The 14,646-nt window shown below is 45.7% G+C and overlaps 1 long non-coding RNA gene across 2 annotated transcripts in view; it reads right to left on the bottom strand.

Moving 5' to 3' along the window:
- Positions 1-14,646, bottom strand: part of LOC147579819 (uncharacterized) — a 149,125-nt gene that overhangs the window by 60,017 nt on the left and 74,462 nt on the right. For both annotated transcript variants that reach the window (XR_015252157.1, XR_015252158.1), the window contains one exon: positions 9,049-9,211. This is a non-coding gene — a long non-coding RNA (uncharacterized LOC147579819). The remainder of the gene's footprint in view (positions 1-9,048; positions 9,212-14,646) is intronic.

The following is a 14,646-nucleotide window of genomic DNA, read 5'->3' as shown; positions in this document are numbered from 1 at the left end:
CTCAGCAATGTGTATTCCACAAACATTTTTTGAGCACCTACCATATGCCAATTCAGTATATCCAACACATAACACTTTGCAAATTATCCCTGAATGCATGGTTTAGTCTCATCATTTTTCACCTCCACCACTGCAATAACTTCCCAACTGGTCCCTGTGCCACCAGTCTCTACCCATCAGCAATCTGTCTTTCTTGCTCACAAATGTGATCTTACCAAATGCAAGTCTAATCATTACATTCCCCTGCCTCCATCTCTCCTGCAGGAGAAAGCCCGAAATCCCCAACACGGCATGCAGGGCCATGGCAACCAGACCCCACTGACCTCTCCTAGTCTGGAGCCCATTCCTCTCCCTCTTCTATTTTAAGCTCTGGGCATAATGAACTACTATTTCACAAACACATCATGAGCTTTCTTACTTTGGAGTTTTGCTCATATTCTTTTTTTTAACTAAAATGCCCTTTCCTGTTTTTTCTGCTAAAAAAAAAAAAAAAAAAAAAAAAAAAAAGCCCTAGTCATTTTTCAGAACGTAGGCTCCATGTCACCTACTCAGTGGAGTCTTCTCTGGGGCCAAATTAAGCACACCTTCTGTGGTCCCAGAGCACTTTGTGCATAGTAGTAATGAGCCATTCTCAGAGTGTATTACAGTTAGGTTTATGCTCACAAATTCTTGCAGGGGGAGGACTGCATTTAAATCATCCTTCTGTACCAAGCACAAACACCTGGCAATGCATGCTCAATATATCTTTGAAGAATTAAATTGAACTCATTATTTTATCCTCCTCATTTAACAGATGGGGAAACTGAGGGCTAGAGAGAAAGTCACTGACAATGGTTATTTTATGTATTTAATCAGCGTTCTTTCGCTGCATGCAGGAAGAAAAAAGGATTTGTTTGTTTGTTTGTTTATTTATTTATTTATTTATTTATTTATTTATTTTTAGCTCACCAAATTGAAAACTCTCTCTTCAAGCACATGTTTTGTCAAGGATCCAAAAAGTATCATCAAGAGTCGATTTTTTAGCTCTGCTTCCCTCTCTGTTGGCTTCATTCTCTGGTCCTATGTCAGAACAAAATGGCTGCCAACAGCCACATGTTGCTACACGTTGCTGCTAATAAGCCAAGGAATGCCAGGAGCCACCAGAAGCTGGAAGCAGCAAGGAAAGAGTCTCTCCTAGAGGCTTCAGAGAACTGGATCCTGCTGACACCTTGATTTCAGACTTCTGGCCTCCAAAACTATGAGAGTAAATTCTGTTGTTTTAAGCCACCAAGTGTGTAATTTGTTCCGGCAGCCCCCGGGGACTAATCCAACAAGGGATCCATGTGGTGCTGGAACGCCTCTCTATCTGACTGTCAAGGTCAATACCCTGGTTGTGATATTGTACTGTCATTTTTCAAGATGTTACTGTTGGGGGAAACTTGGGGAAAGGTGCATGGCATCCCTCTATATCATTTCCTACAACTGTATATGAGTTCACAGTTATCTCAAAGTAAAGTTTAATTATGAAAATATCCCTCTGAATGATGTGGTAAACAGATTGGAGGGTGGCTAGAGAGGAGGCTGGGAGATTTGTTGGGTGCTGTTGAAGCTGTTCAGCAGAGAGGTGATGGCACGTAGACCAAGTGGTGGCCAGGGAGATGGAGAGAAGGGGATGGGTGGGGGAGAAAATTGGGAGGTAAACACGACAGCAGTAGGGGATTTATTGTGGATAGGAGTTGAGGAGTAGTGGTGTCCACGATGACTCTGGCTTGTGTGACTAAGAGAATGGACACGGCTTTACCAGGGGCCTCTTGGGAAAAGAGCAGATCTGGAGAAAAAGAATGGAAAGCATAGCATGCTTGGGACAGAACAACTCAAAGACAAGGTTCCCAGCTCTTTCTCATAAGTGACAACTCATCACTTCCTAACCCCGCCTCTGTCTGCATTTCACACCCTTACTCCCCAAGAGAGATTTGGACCGGATCAGTTTGTTGCAATCCAACACAAAGTATCCCTACTGGGCAGTCACGTACCAAGCTCCTCATGGGCCTTCCCTGTAATCACTGTACACTGAGCATCTCCCTTGGGCACTGCTTCCTGCTCACAAGGCACAAGACAGGGCCACTTTGTTCAGACAGATTGGGACTGTGGTACAGCAAGAACTTAGGGTTTCGGGTGTCTCCAGGACAGCCACTGGAGCTAAGCAGAGATGGCTAAGAATGAGAGAGTCTCTTCTTTCAGAGATTCAAGTCATTGATCAGGCAAAGAATGAGAAACAGAACCCTCCACAGCCACTCCAGCATTGTTTCCAGATGAGAAGGAAAGAAAGTCCTGCAGAAGAACAAAGGTGGAGGACTATATCTAATTTCAAGGCTCACCATAAACTACAGTAATCAAAACAGTGTGATATTGGCATCAATATGGACAAACAGATCAATGAAACAGAACAGAGAATCCATAAATAGATCCGCACCCATGAATACCTGATGTTTGAAAAGGGTATAAATACAATCAGTGGTGAGAACATAGTCTTTCCCACAAATGGCACTAGAACAATTGAATATTCATATGGACAACAATTGAACTTCAATCCATACCTCACATCATATACAAAAATTAACTCAAAATAGATCATAGACCTTAACGTAAAACCTAAATCTATAAAACTTCTAAAGGAAAATGTAGATGAAATATGTTTAGGATCTTGGCTTTGCAAAGATTTTTTTAGAAAGATGCCAAAAGCATGATCCATCAAAACAATGGTAAGTTGGACTCTGTCAAAATTAAAAGTGCCAGTTTTTGAAAGATGCTATTTTTTAAATTTTTAAATGTTTATTAATTTTTGAAAGAGAGAGAGAGAGAGAGACAGAGCACAGGCAGGGGACGGACAGAGAGAGAGGGAGACACAGAATCTGAAGCAGGTTCCAGGTTCTAAGCTGTCAGCACAGAGCCTGATGCAGGGCTCGAACCCACAAGCTGTGAGATCATGACCTGAAGTCGGATAATTAGCCAACTGAGCCATGCAGGCGCCCCTGAAAGACGCTGTTAAGAGGGGAAAAAAAGGAAGCCACAGACTGGGAGAAATTATTTGTAATCGTATATCCAATAAAGGACATGTATGCAGAATAAAGACCTTTCAAAACAATGAGAAAATGAGCAAAAGATTTGAACAGACACTTCAGCAAAGAAGATACACAGATGGCAAGTAAGCACATGAAAAGCTGTTCAATTATTTTTAGTTGGAAACTAAACTATCATTACTCATTAATGGTAATTAATGAAGCCTAAGCTCTCATTAGTCATTAGGAAAATGTAAGTTAAAACCACACACCTATTAGAATATCTAAATTTAAAGGAACAGCTGTATCAAATGTTGGGGAAAATGTGGAGCAAATGGCATTTTCAACTAGTTCGGGAAACAGTTTGGCAGTTTGTAAAATAAAAAAACAAACAAAAAACCAAAAAGCCGTATACCTAGTATATAATCCAGCCATTCTCCTCCTAGATATTTATACAAGAGAAATGAAAACATATGTTCTTACAAAGGCTTATACATGAATGTTCCTAGAAGCTTTATTTATAGTACCCCCAAACTGGAAACAAACCAAATGTCAACAACAAGTGCATGAATAAATGAATTGGTATATCAATATGATGGAATACTACTTGGTAATGAAAAGGAATGGACTTTTCATGCATAGTACAATAAATTATAAAATAATTATGTTGAGTAAAGGAATCAGACAGATTTATAGAAAATGCAAACTAATCTATAGTGACAAAAGGGGATCAGCGGTTGCCTGGATATAGGGTGAGGCAGAGAAGGGCAGACGGTGGGTAGTTAGAAAGGGCATAAGGAAACTTTGGTGGAGGGGACAATTGATACGTTAATTATCTTGATTGTGGTGGTGGTTTCATTGGTGTATAAATATGTCAGAACATCAAATTGTACACTTTAAGTATGCACCATTTAGTATGTCAATTCTACCTTAATAAAATTCTTTAAAAGAAGAATCTAGGAAATATAACAAAACAGCACTTTTCTCCCCTGTGTGCTTGCTGTCACTCCCCTCATCCATCATAGAGCTTATTTGTTACTGAAAAGTGGGGGCCATGTTTTCTTCCCCCACAAGCCAGGCATTTATAATTAAAGAGCAGTCTTGTGGGGGTTAAGCCTGGGTGCAGGAGAAAGAAGACAGGCAAACGATTCTTTATCAAAGTCAAGGCTATTCCTTAGCAAAGTTCCTGGAACCAAATAGATCTGGGTATAAACTATGACTCCATGACTTAGCAGTTTTTTTAATTCCTAAGCTCTCTAAATCTCTGTTTCTCTACCTGCAAAATGGGATCAAAATGCCACACAAAGGATGCCGGGAAGATTAAGTGAGATTCTATTTACAAAGAGACCTACATCAGACCTGACACAGAGTAAATGCTTCCTCCACCCAGAGCGGCAGCATCTAGAATGGGGACGGACCCAGAGTTCGAAACTGAAAAATTTGGGTTCTAGTTCTAACTCTGCTGCCAACCCCTTACATGACCTTGCTGCTGGTTTGTGAAGCCTTCCACAGTGGACGAAACATAACAGATCTCGACTCTGGTAAGTTCTCAAAACTATAGCCCTTGGGCCAAATCCAGCCCACAACTGTTTTTATATAGCCTACAAGCTAAAGATGCTTTTAATATGTTAAGTGATTGAAAAGAATTTTTAGACAATAATATTTTGTAACACGTGAAAATATACAAAATTTAAAATTTCACTGTCCATGAATAAAGTTTATTGAAATATCACCACTCCCGTTTTACATGTCTGTCACTACTTCAAGATACAAAGTCAGAATAGTAGTTGCAGCTGAGACCATATGGCCCGCAAAGCCTAACTCTTCGCTACGGATCCCTTTAACAGAATAAGTTTGCAAACTCCTGAGTCAGAGCTTCAGAAACAGCATGTTTGTCTTGCTACTGGCTCACCTCCCCAAAGAAAAGCATTCAATGTGTTGAGACTTAATGTTATGTCCTTAATTTTTATAGGGTTCATAAGAAACATCCATTTGAATGGAACTTCTGGTCTTTTGCAATAAATACTTCCTTGAATTTTACGCCAAGAAAGAAGTTTGTCTTCAATTGACCTTACATATGTCATTGTATTACCCTAGTGTAGCTGGTGCATTTTAAGTGGCAGACAGAATAACCAGATTATTTTAAATTATATTAGCAGACAATTCCTTATTTTAATGATTATGCATTTATGTATGTGTTTATCCTCTATTTGTGGTAAGTGATGGTGGTCTTCAAGCTATGAAAATATCAAGTTTTCTTTTCAATTTAAGTGAAATAATTGTATTGATTTAAAAAAAAAAGCAAGTGCGTAAAAATTTGGGTAGATCCACAGGAAAGGCAAAAAACACGCAATGGCTGTTGAAGAATGATGGAAGTTTGGGAATACCATATTGGACAACAGGAACATGTTTTCCTTCTTACCAAGGTTTCCAGGAAGCTCAGGATTAAAGATAGTGCTCATTTGCAGAAATAACCAGAGTTGTGTAATCTATCTCATTCTACTTCTTTCCATCTGACTTTATTAAGAGCATTGACCACAACATATAGCTTTTCTTGGCCCAGCATGTCTGTCTTCCAAGCAGAATGGGAGCTTGGTATCCTACCATGTCCATACACTCAATTCTAGAACATATTAAACAGAAAGAGGTGTAAGGTTAATAAAGGAACAAAGAGATGAAAGAATGCATGAATGGTAATGTTTATTTCCCTATTCTTTTCAACAACTAACTGGGAAGGATTCCAGACAGCAGGATTCCAGAAAGGGTGAAATATTCAGCCAGCCCTGGGGAGAGGAGCATTGTGGTGTTCCAGCTGCTTGTTTTCCTCTGAACTCTCATGAGTGGGTCCTCCAAATGTCTGAAAGAGGGGGGGGGGGGATGTGGGTGTGGCTGGTGGCTAACGAGTGCCTTCCTGTGCCTTCCTGTGCCTTCCTGTGCCTTCTACTGTGCCTTCCCGCAGGACCTCAATCTACACAACAATTCTGTGCAAGTACCCAATGTTATTATCCCCATTTGGTGTCACAATCCAGCCTAGAAACTTGGATTTCATGGCTCAATAAGATACCCCCCAAATCAGGCAGGGGCCCATATGGATGTTACAAACATCCATTTCCTTAAGTAAGGTCAGTAGAAAAAACTACCATCTACCCTTACCCTTATTTCATAAAAGAATGCACATCTTAACGATTAAATGAAGGGAGAGAGGAAATGACCTCAAAGAAAGAACAATTCTTTATATTAAAAAGAAAAGTTAGCTTTAAAAGAAACCATCACATTGTCCTTAATGTCCTCATTTCCCCCGTGATCAAAGAAAATGTTGACATGAGATGGGGTAGGATGAGTTTAGTGAGCGCCCGTGGAGACTACAGTAAGATGAACTCAGGCGTGCGGGGCAGAGCCTCAGGGTGGGGCAGAGGCTGGTGTGCCCACTTTGTGGGGGGGCTGCCCTCGGTACACACCTCAGCAGGCACTCAGGACACAGCCTGGGCACACCCCTAAACAAAACATTGGAGTGGAAGATGCTTGTGTCCACGCAAGGCATCTGCCCCAGCATCCCACAGAAATAGGAGCTCAAACCTGGAATACACCTGTGAGTCCATCCCGTCCAAGCCCTGACATTGCAGAGAGGGAAATTCAGTCTCAGAGAGGTTAAAGTGCCTCACAGAACCACGAGGCTGTCAGGCACAGGGCCAGGATTCCCGGTCTCCGTCATTTCCCACCATGCCACTGGTACCAGCCAGAGCACAGAAACTCTGCAGAAAGGATGCTAACTATGAGGGCATCTACTTCTAGGGGTGGGATATGGTTGTTTGCCATCTCCAAGGTACAGGAAGGACACACTTCCTGGGAAAGGATGCCCCTCTCCTCCCCCGTCTTCCACACATGTACCAACAATCACTGGATCTTGAAAATGCTGAGGACCCACATGGTGAGAAGAACACCCACCACACACACACCAAGAAGCCCCCAGGTGAGTTGACCCAGCACTGGGAGTAGTCTGTGGGGTCGGGGCCCTAGGCTAGGAGAGACTGTGCATTCCCCAAGCTCTGCCTCTGAGAAGAGCACTCACTGGGCTTGCTGGCCAGAGCGTGGGGACAGTGAGCCGACCTGTTCCATTTCCTGACTCCCATTCCTGTCAAATCCATTGACATCTGATGCCCACTGCTTTCCTAAATCTACTCCCACAAACGTCGTTAATTACCTCTGAATGGTCAAATGCAAAGACGTCCCTTTCAGTCCTCAACCCACGGGACCTCTGCTCAACACGGCACTATGTTTACACATGTTCTTACGTATCGTAAGCTAATGACATCCCCGTCCACCCAAGAGCACGAGCCAACACTTCAGTTATTCTTGACTCCTTGTTCGGCCCCACCCTCCTGTCCAAGCTCTTGTCCAGTCTGTCCTTTATTCCATCTCTTAACATTCTAGCCCCCACCCCCTGGAAGCTCTACAAGCCCTAACTCAGACATTCTCTTCGCTCCCCTGGATATGGCATTGGCTTTGCTCTCCTCACTTCTGCCCGTCCCAGTTCTTCTCCACTCAGCTGATGGGTAACTGTCTAAAACAGGAGCCGGCAGGCTACGCTTAGACTACGGTAGGTGAAGTCTACCCACCACCTGTTTTTGTATTTTTATTTTTTTAAGTTTATTTATTTTGGGGGGGGGGGTAGGGGCAGAGAGAGAGGGAGAGAGAATCCCAAGTAGGCTCCATGCTGTCAGCACAGAGCCTGATGCAGGGCTCAATCTCACAAACCATGAGACCATGACCTGAGCTGAAATCAAGAGTTGGACACTTGGGGGCCTGGGTGGCTCTGTCGGTTAAGCATCCGACTTCGGCTCAGGTCGTGATCTCGCGGTCCGTGAGTTCGAGCCCTGTGTCGGGCTCTGTGCTGACAGCTCAGAGCCTGGAGCCTGTTTCAGATTCTGTGTCTCCCTCTCTCTGACCCTCCCCTGTTCATGCTCTGTCTCTCTCTGTCTCAAAAATAAAAGTTAAAAAAAATTAAAAAAAAAAAAGAGTTGGACACTTAACCACTGAGCCACCCAGCTGCCCCTAGTTTTTAAATGGTTATCAGTACCTACATAGTGTCCTCAATTTTCCTCTTAGCCCACAAAGCCTGAAATATTTACTCTGTGGCCCTTTCCAGAAGAAGTTTGCCGACCTCTGTTATAAGCCCAGAACTGGTCCCTGCTCTGCTTCTCCTCACCTGTGCCAAACTTCAGTACAGATCAGAGTGTCCTGAGGCACTGGCTGAAATACAGATTTCCAGACCCCAATTCCTAAAGATTCTGGTTCAGTGGGACTGGCACGGAGCCTGGAATCTGCATTCTAACAAACTGGCTGCACACACCCCAGGTGGTTCTCATGTAGGTTCTAATTATAGAACCAAGACCACACTTGTGAACTTCTACTCCACCTATAGAGACAACCCAAAGTTCCTAAGGCACTCTGGGCATCTTCGGGCCATCTCTCACAGTTCTGTCTGCCTGGAAAGCTTGGCAAACATCTTTCTCTTTCAGGGCTCCACACAAAGGCATCTTCCCAGACCCTCACCCCTGCCCCCTACAGTCACTGTCACCCGCACCTCTGCCTTGCTCCATAAAGCACCTGACCCTCTGCAACCCAGATGATGTGCTTATGTGTCTGTCACAGTTACCACGTGTGAGCCCTTCATGTGAGACATCACTTCACCGGGCCCCCAGCCCTTGAAGAGGAGGCACTTGATCAATATTCAAGGAATCAATGAATGAGTAAATGGACTTGGTCCAAATTGCCACAGGACGCAGTGCAAAGTCAGGACTGGAGTCTGAACAATGCCCCCCCCCCCACTTGGGTGACCTTCGTGCCTGTCCATCAGCTGCTAGAGCAGACGGTTCAGAGCACGGGCTGGCCTGGGTGTGAATCCAGCTCCGTACCTTGCTAGCTCTGTGACCTTGGGCAACTTGTGCAAGCTCACTGAGCCTCATTACATCATCCCTAAAAGGAGAAAGATGATACTAATAGCACTTACCTCATAGAGTTGCTCTGAGGTTTCAGTGAAATAATCCACAGAAAGCTCTTCAGCGTGTGCAAAGCATTCAGTGGCCATTCATCATGGTTGTTATTTCATCATCTTCCTTTGTCCATGCCAGGCATTTGCCCAAGGGGAGCCCAACAGGAAGCCTTGGCTTTCTCTAGGGAGGGAGCAGCAGGGACCATTCAGGCAGGTCCCAGGGTCAGCCAACACTATCCCTCTTGTCACTGAAATCATCATTCAGGGGAAGCCTGGTCAAAGTGACCCAGAACCCTAGGAATATGCAGACCCCAGAGCTCCTAAAGCTCATGAACCCCAGCCCCCAGGCCATCTCGAGAAATGCACCCTACAAATACCCTATTCCCTGGAGGGTTAAGGCAGAGTCATTTCCGGAGACACAGGACACTCAGCAGGCCAGAGGAAGCGGCAAGGGCAGGGAGACGCAGACGATGCTGGCAGCGTGCCCGCCCAGGGCAGCAGTCTGCAACATCAAGTTTGTTGAGCTCCATCAGTGAGCACACACGGGGACAGATGCCGCCAACCCCAGGGAGAGGGCTTGATGGCAATGCAGCAGGAGCCCCAGCTACCCACAGCGTGGGCCCGCCATGCACAGAGAGAGACGTGGCGCATCCTGTGTGGCGAATCCAGGAGAGGGACTTCCCACAGCAGGGTGGTCTCTGGGATGCAGAGACCAGATTACAGGCCCACCTGCAGCCACGGCCACTGCCACAGGGCCCACACGGCTGCAGAATCAGAAAGACTTGTGTCACGTTTCGCCTAGTACACTCTTGATCAACCATTCTTCAGTTGCACAAACCAGAAATCTACGAGTTGACCTTGACGCTTCTCTCTCCCTTAACCTCCCAGCCTCCATCACAGAAGGCTGTCATTTTTTAAAAATGTTTATTTATTTTGAGAGAGAGAGAAAGAAAGAGCACACGTGTGCACATGAAGGGGGAGGGGCAGAGAGACAGGGAGAGGGAGAATCCCAAGCAGGCTCCAGCCTATCAGCACAGAGCCTGAAGACGAGTGGGGCTCAATCCCATGAACTGGGAGGTCATGACCTAAGCCAAAATCGAGAGTCAAATGCTTGACTGACTGAGCCACCCAGGAGCCCCATAATGCTGTCATTTTTACCTCCTAAGGATCTCTGCCATCAACTACCTCCATTCCCAACTCACTTACTCTGTTCAACTTATTTTTCTTTTTCCTTTGCACATAATGCTTCCCAACATCTCAGCTGCCTCACTTATTATGTTTACTATTCATCTCCCCCCCTCACTAAAACATCAGCTCTATGAGGATAGGGTTCTTTGCCTATTTGGTTCACTGAAAAGCACTTGGCATATAGTAGGTGTTCAAAAAATATTTATGGACCGATCCTCCATGACCATCTCCTATCTGAACCACTACTCTAACCTCCGGTGTGGCCCACGGCTGCCCTCTCTGGTCCATTTCCAAGCTACTCCCCAGTGTAGCATCTTGTCCAAATGCAAAGCCATCGCATGCTGCTCTATGCTGCTCACACCCGCACTCAAAGACTCAGACACATCTATGGTTTCCCATGGCTCTCAGGATAAAGCCCAGCCCCCACACCACGGGCCCCTGGGTGGCCTGTTCCTGGCCTCTGCACTCCCCAACCTCCCTGCTCCAGCCCCACTGGCCCCCCTTCATCTCTACCTGTTTACCACAGGGCCGGAGTCCCAGAAGATTCCGTGCTTGGAAAAATCCTCCCTCCCTTCTTCACCCCTGTTCATTCTTCAGCTTCCAACTCTGGGTGGTCTTCTCTACACGGTATGCAACCCTGCACTAGGTTAGACCCTCCATCATTAGAATCTCATACCCCATCAGGGACTTCCCCTCCATGACAGCACTTGTCATGGTCACATTTCAATACGTCTCCATGCACTGTTTGGTAACATCCTTATTCTTGACTATACTGTAAGCTCCAGGAGGGCAGGACTGCCTTCATTGCTCACCATTCTACTGCCGGTGCCTAGCAGTGAGCCAGGCACCTAGTAGGCACTCAATAAACATCTGCCAAATGAATGAATGAAGTAAGGAAACCAAGGCCCAAAGAACAGACGTGACTTGCTCACACTGAAACAGCCTGAAGATGACTATACCAGGCTGGGAACACAGATGTCACGACTCTGTCCAGAAGTCATTCCACGTCTCTTCGGCAGTGACAAGGGGCCCCCAGCCAGTAGGGAACACAGCTGGCCAGCACAACCAGACAGGGGAATGGAGCTCAGGCCTGCCTGAAGCCCTTTCTGGAACAACAGCTCCAGGCAGCCAAGACAGAAGGTCAACGTTTTGGAGAACAGTCCACAGTAAATTCTTCTCTTGGAGATTACAACTCACATTTGCATATTGCAAACTCTGAAAAATCTACAGATCAAAAAGCAAAGGTTTACAATAAGCAGAGGGTTTTCTTTGTGCAAAGCAAACATTTCTGCACACAACCAGTCAACAGGTCCTGGAAGCAGGTCCCTGAGAAGGTCAGCTCCAGGCACAACCAAAGTGGACCTTCGTTGTTTCAAAGAAAATTTATCCAAGCCCTACCGGTTTCAGGCTCCAGGAAAACAAACAAGACCCCTAACCTCCAGGAGCTTACATTCTAGGAGGGAAAATGCCGAACACAAAACCAATGAAATGATGAAAGAAACCGACTGGCCATGGACAGAAATCACAGCAAGTGATGAAGAAACAGGACAGGCCGAGGCTGACTGTCAGGCAGAGCCCCGAGGAGGGGACCACACAGCTGACAGCTTGGGGCACTGGGCCAGTTCGACAGGAAGGCCAGGCCCAGACACTCCAAGCTCCTAGGAATCCCATCCCCCTGCTGCGAATTGGCTTGAGACAAATTCTAGTCCCCTGAGACGTACTTCCATATGCCTCCCCACCACCACCCAAGCAAGAAACCACAGGTCTCTCCAGGTTAGGACTTTGGGAGAGTGACGTGGGGGCTCTGTGTTGTCACATTTCAAACTCATCATTCCTGAGTGAAAAACCACAGACAGAAAGGAATGTGCCTCTTCCTAGGCATAATCTTGAAAACCAAGCAAGATTAACGTAGGATATCCCACCGAATGCACTAAAACGCTTCTGGCGAGCAAAGGAATTGCTTAAATGGAAAATAATTGTTGAGGAGCCATTATTACTAATTCAAGATGTGTCAAATGACATTGAGGTGTTCTACTTAATGTACTGTCATTACTACCATCTTTTAGAGAATATAAAAATAAGCGTTCGCTTGATGTCCTGAATGCCCATAACCTATTTTCCTCATAATATCTTATGACCATCCACCCGGAATTCTCCAACCTTGGGAGTTGTCAAGAACATAGCCCTCACCGCGGAGGAGGGGAATGCCAGCAACATCCGGGTCCTAGCTGGGCCCGAGGCTATTGGAATGTTAGGTACCTTTCCCAGTGGCTTGGCAGAGACAGCTGTACAAACAGACGTGCTCGCCTAGCATGCAATCCTTCTGTTTTGCAGGAGGCAGCAAGGAGGGAAATTGGCTCCCGGGTCTGGGATCCCAGCCCCACAGCCTGCCCTGGTTGACCCTCACAGCGGAGTGCCCAAGTGGTTTCCCCCTGACATTGAAAGGACTCCTGGGTGCTGCAGGGAACTAGCAGCGGAAAAATAAGGCTTGCCTGACCCCTTGTGGTGTGTGGCTCGCAAAGTCCACTGTTGGCTGTCCAGAGAGGACGGGCAGAGACTGGGTTCAGTCTGAATGTGTGCCTGCAGTGGACTGAATATGGACCCCAGAAAGGTATTTACGAGAAAGGTTCTCCCAACGTGACCCTATTTGGATAAGTGGTCTTTTCAGATGAATTAGATGATGGTTTTAAAAAATGAAATCATTTTGGATTCCTCGAGTGCCCTTAGGACACATAGACACACAGAGAAGGGCAAGCGGAGATGGAGGCAGAAATCGGGATTCTATGGCTCTAAGCCAGTGAATGCCAAGGATTGCATCCTGCAGCCAGAAGCTAGGAGAGAGGCATGGGATGGATTGTGCCCCCGAGCCTCCAGAAAGAACCAGCCTTGCTGAGAACACGTTGATTTTGGACTTCTAGCTTCCAGAACTGTGAGAGATTAAATTTCTGTTGTTTGGAGCCACCCAGTTTGGGGTGATTTGTCAAGGCGTTCCTGGGAAACACATCCAGCGCCCTGTAAATTCAAGATGGGGTTAAGGGACAGGAAGACTCAAAGCCAGTGTTTTTCAAATGCTGGTCTGTGGAGGCAGTGCATCAGGACCCCTTAGGGCACTTGTTAAAACAGAGTCCTGATTCTGGATCAGATTCCAGGGATAGGGGCTCTGAAATCTGTACGTTGAACAAGGCTGTCCTCAATCAGTTCTCCCGCACAACCAGTTCTAGGAGCTGCTGCCCCGGATAACTCAGGGATAAGCTTTGTGGTCATTATTAAGTGCTTGTCACTGAATTATTATTCAGTGCTCGTCACTGAATATTTATAGCTCCTCACCTTGCAAGCACAGGATACGATTGCACTTTGGGCCCCCACGCCCCATGCTCGGGTGACTAGCTTGGACCAAATGAATTGTGAGTCAAAGTGTGGTATGTCGCTTCCGCTGCAAGGCCTTCCGGAGCTCTTTCCCTGCAATGTTTGGGGTGTAGTGGCCCCAGCAGCCCAGACTCCTGAGTGACAGAGCAGAGCCCCCCACCCACCTGCGATGGCCCTGTACCTCTGGGGTTTTACAGCCATTCAAATGTCAGGTTGTCTACCGCAGCATAACTTAGCCTATCCTAACTGATTTAAATACAGGATGTTTTATTTTACCTTCAAGTCGAGTTCCCTAAGGCATAACTTGGATACAGATACATTTTTTCTTTTTGAGCTTTCCAAACAATTTGCTTAACATGCCTCAGGCTCATCATCGGGGACACTTCTATTATGGGGGACAATGAACTGAACTCAGTATTAACTCCCAAACAAATTCCACAACTTGTTTTTCTTGCTATTTTCTTCACTCATTAAAACTCTTCTGTTTCTAGCCAGTGTCAGACCTTACTAGGTCTTGTCAAAATACTATTAAAATAGCCAAAATAGGGGCGCCTGGGTGGCTCAGTTGGTTAAGTGTCCAACTTTGGCTCAGGTCATGATCTCACGGTCCGTGAGTTCGAGCCCCACGTCGGGCTCTGTGCTGACAGCTCAGAGCCTGGAGCCTGCTTCGGATTCTATGTCTCCCTCTCTCTGACCCTCCCCTGTTCATGCTCTGTCTCTCCCTGTCTCAAAAATAAATAAAAACATTTAAAAAATTTTAAAAAAATAAAAATAAAAAAAATAGCCAAAATAGTATTAAAGGTCAGTAGTCTACGAGGAGTTCCACTCTGTAGTCCCAACAAACTCTCAGGTGATGCCAGTTCATCCGTGGACCGCGCTCTGATAGCAAGGCTTCAGGTAACGTTTTCGCACAAAATTAATTACTGAATTAAGTTACATTAATTTCATAACATCCATAATTATAATAGTGAATCGCTGTAACGCTATCACACGTGTCCAGTTTTAGCCTCAACGTGGCCCTATCAGTGAGAGAGACCAGGCAGATACTCTTACACAGAGGGA

The sequence above is a fragment of the Puma concolor genome, chromosome B3, assembly GCF_028749965.1.
Source record: "Puma concolor isolate L17-30 chromosome B3, mPumCon1.1.hap2, whole genome shotgun sequence".
Taxonomy (NCBI): Eukaryota; Metazoa; Chordata; class Mammalia; order Carnivora; family Felidae; genus Puma; species Puma concolor.
This window is presented reverse-complemented; position numbering and strand designations above follow the sequence as displayed.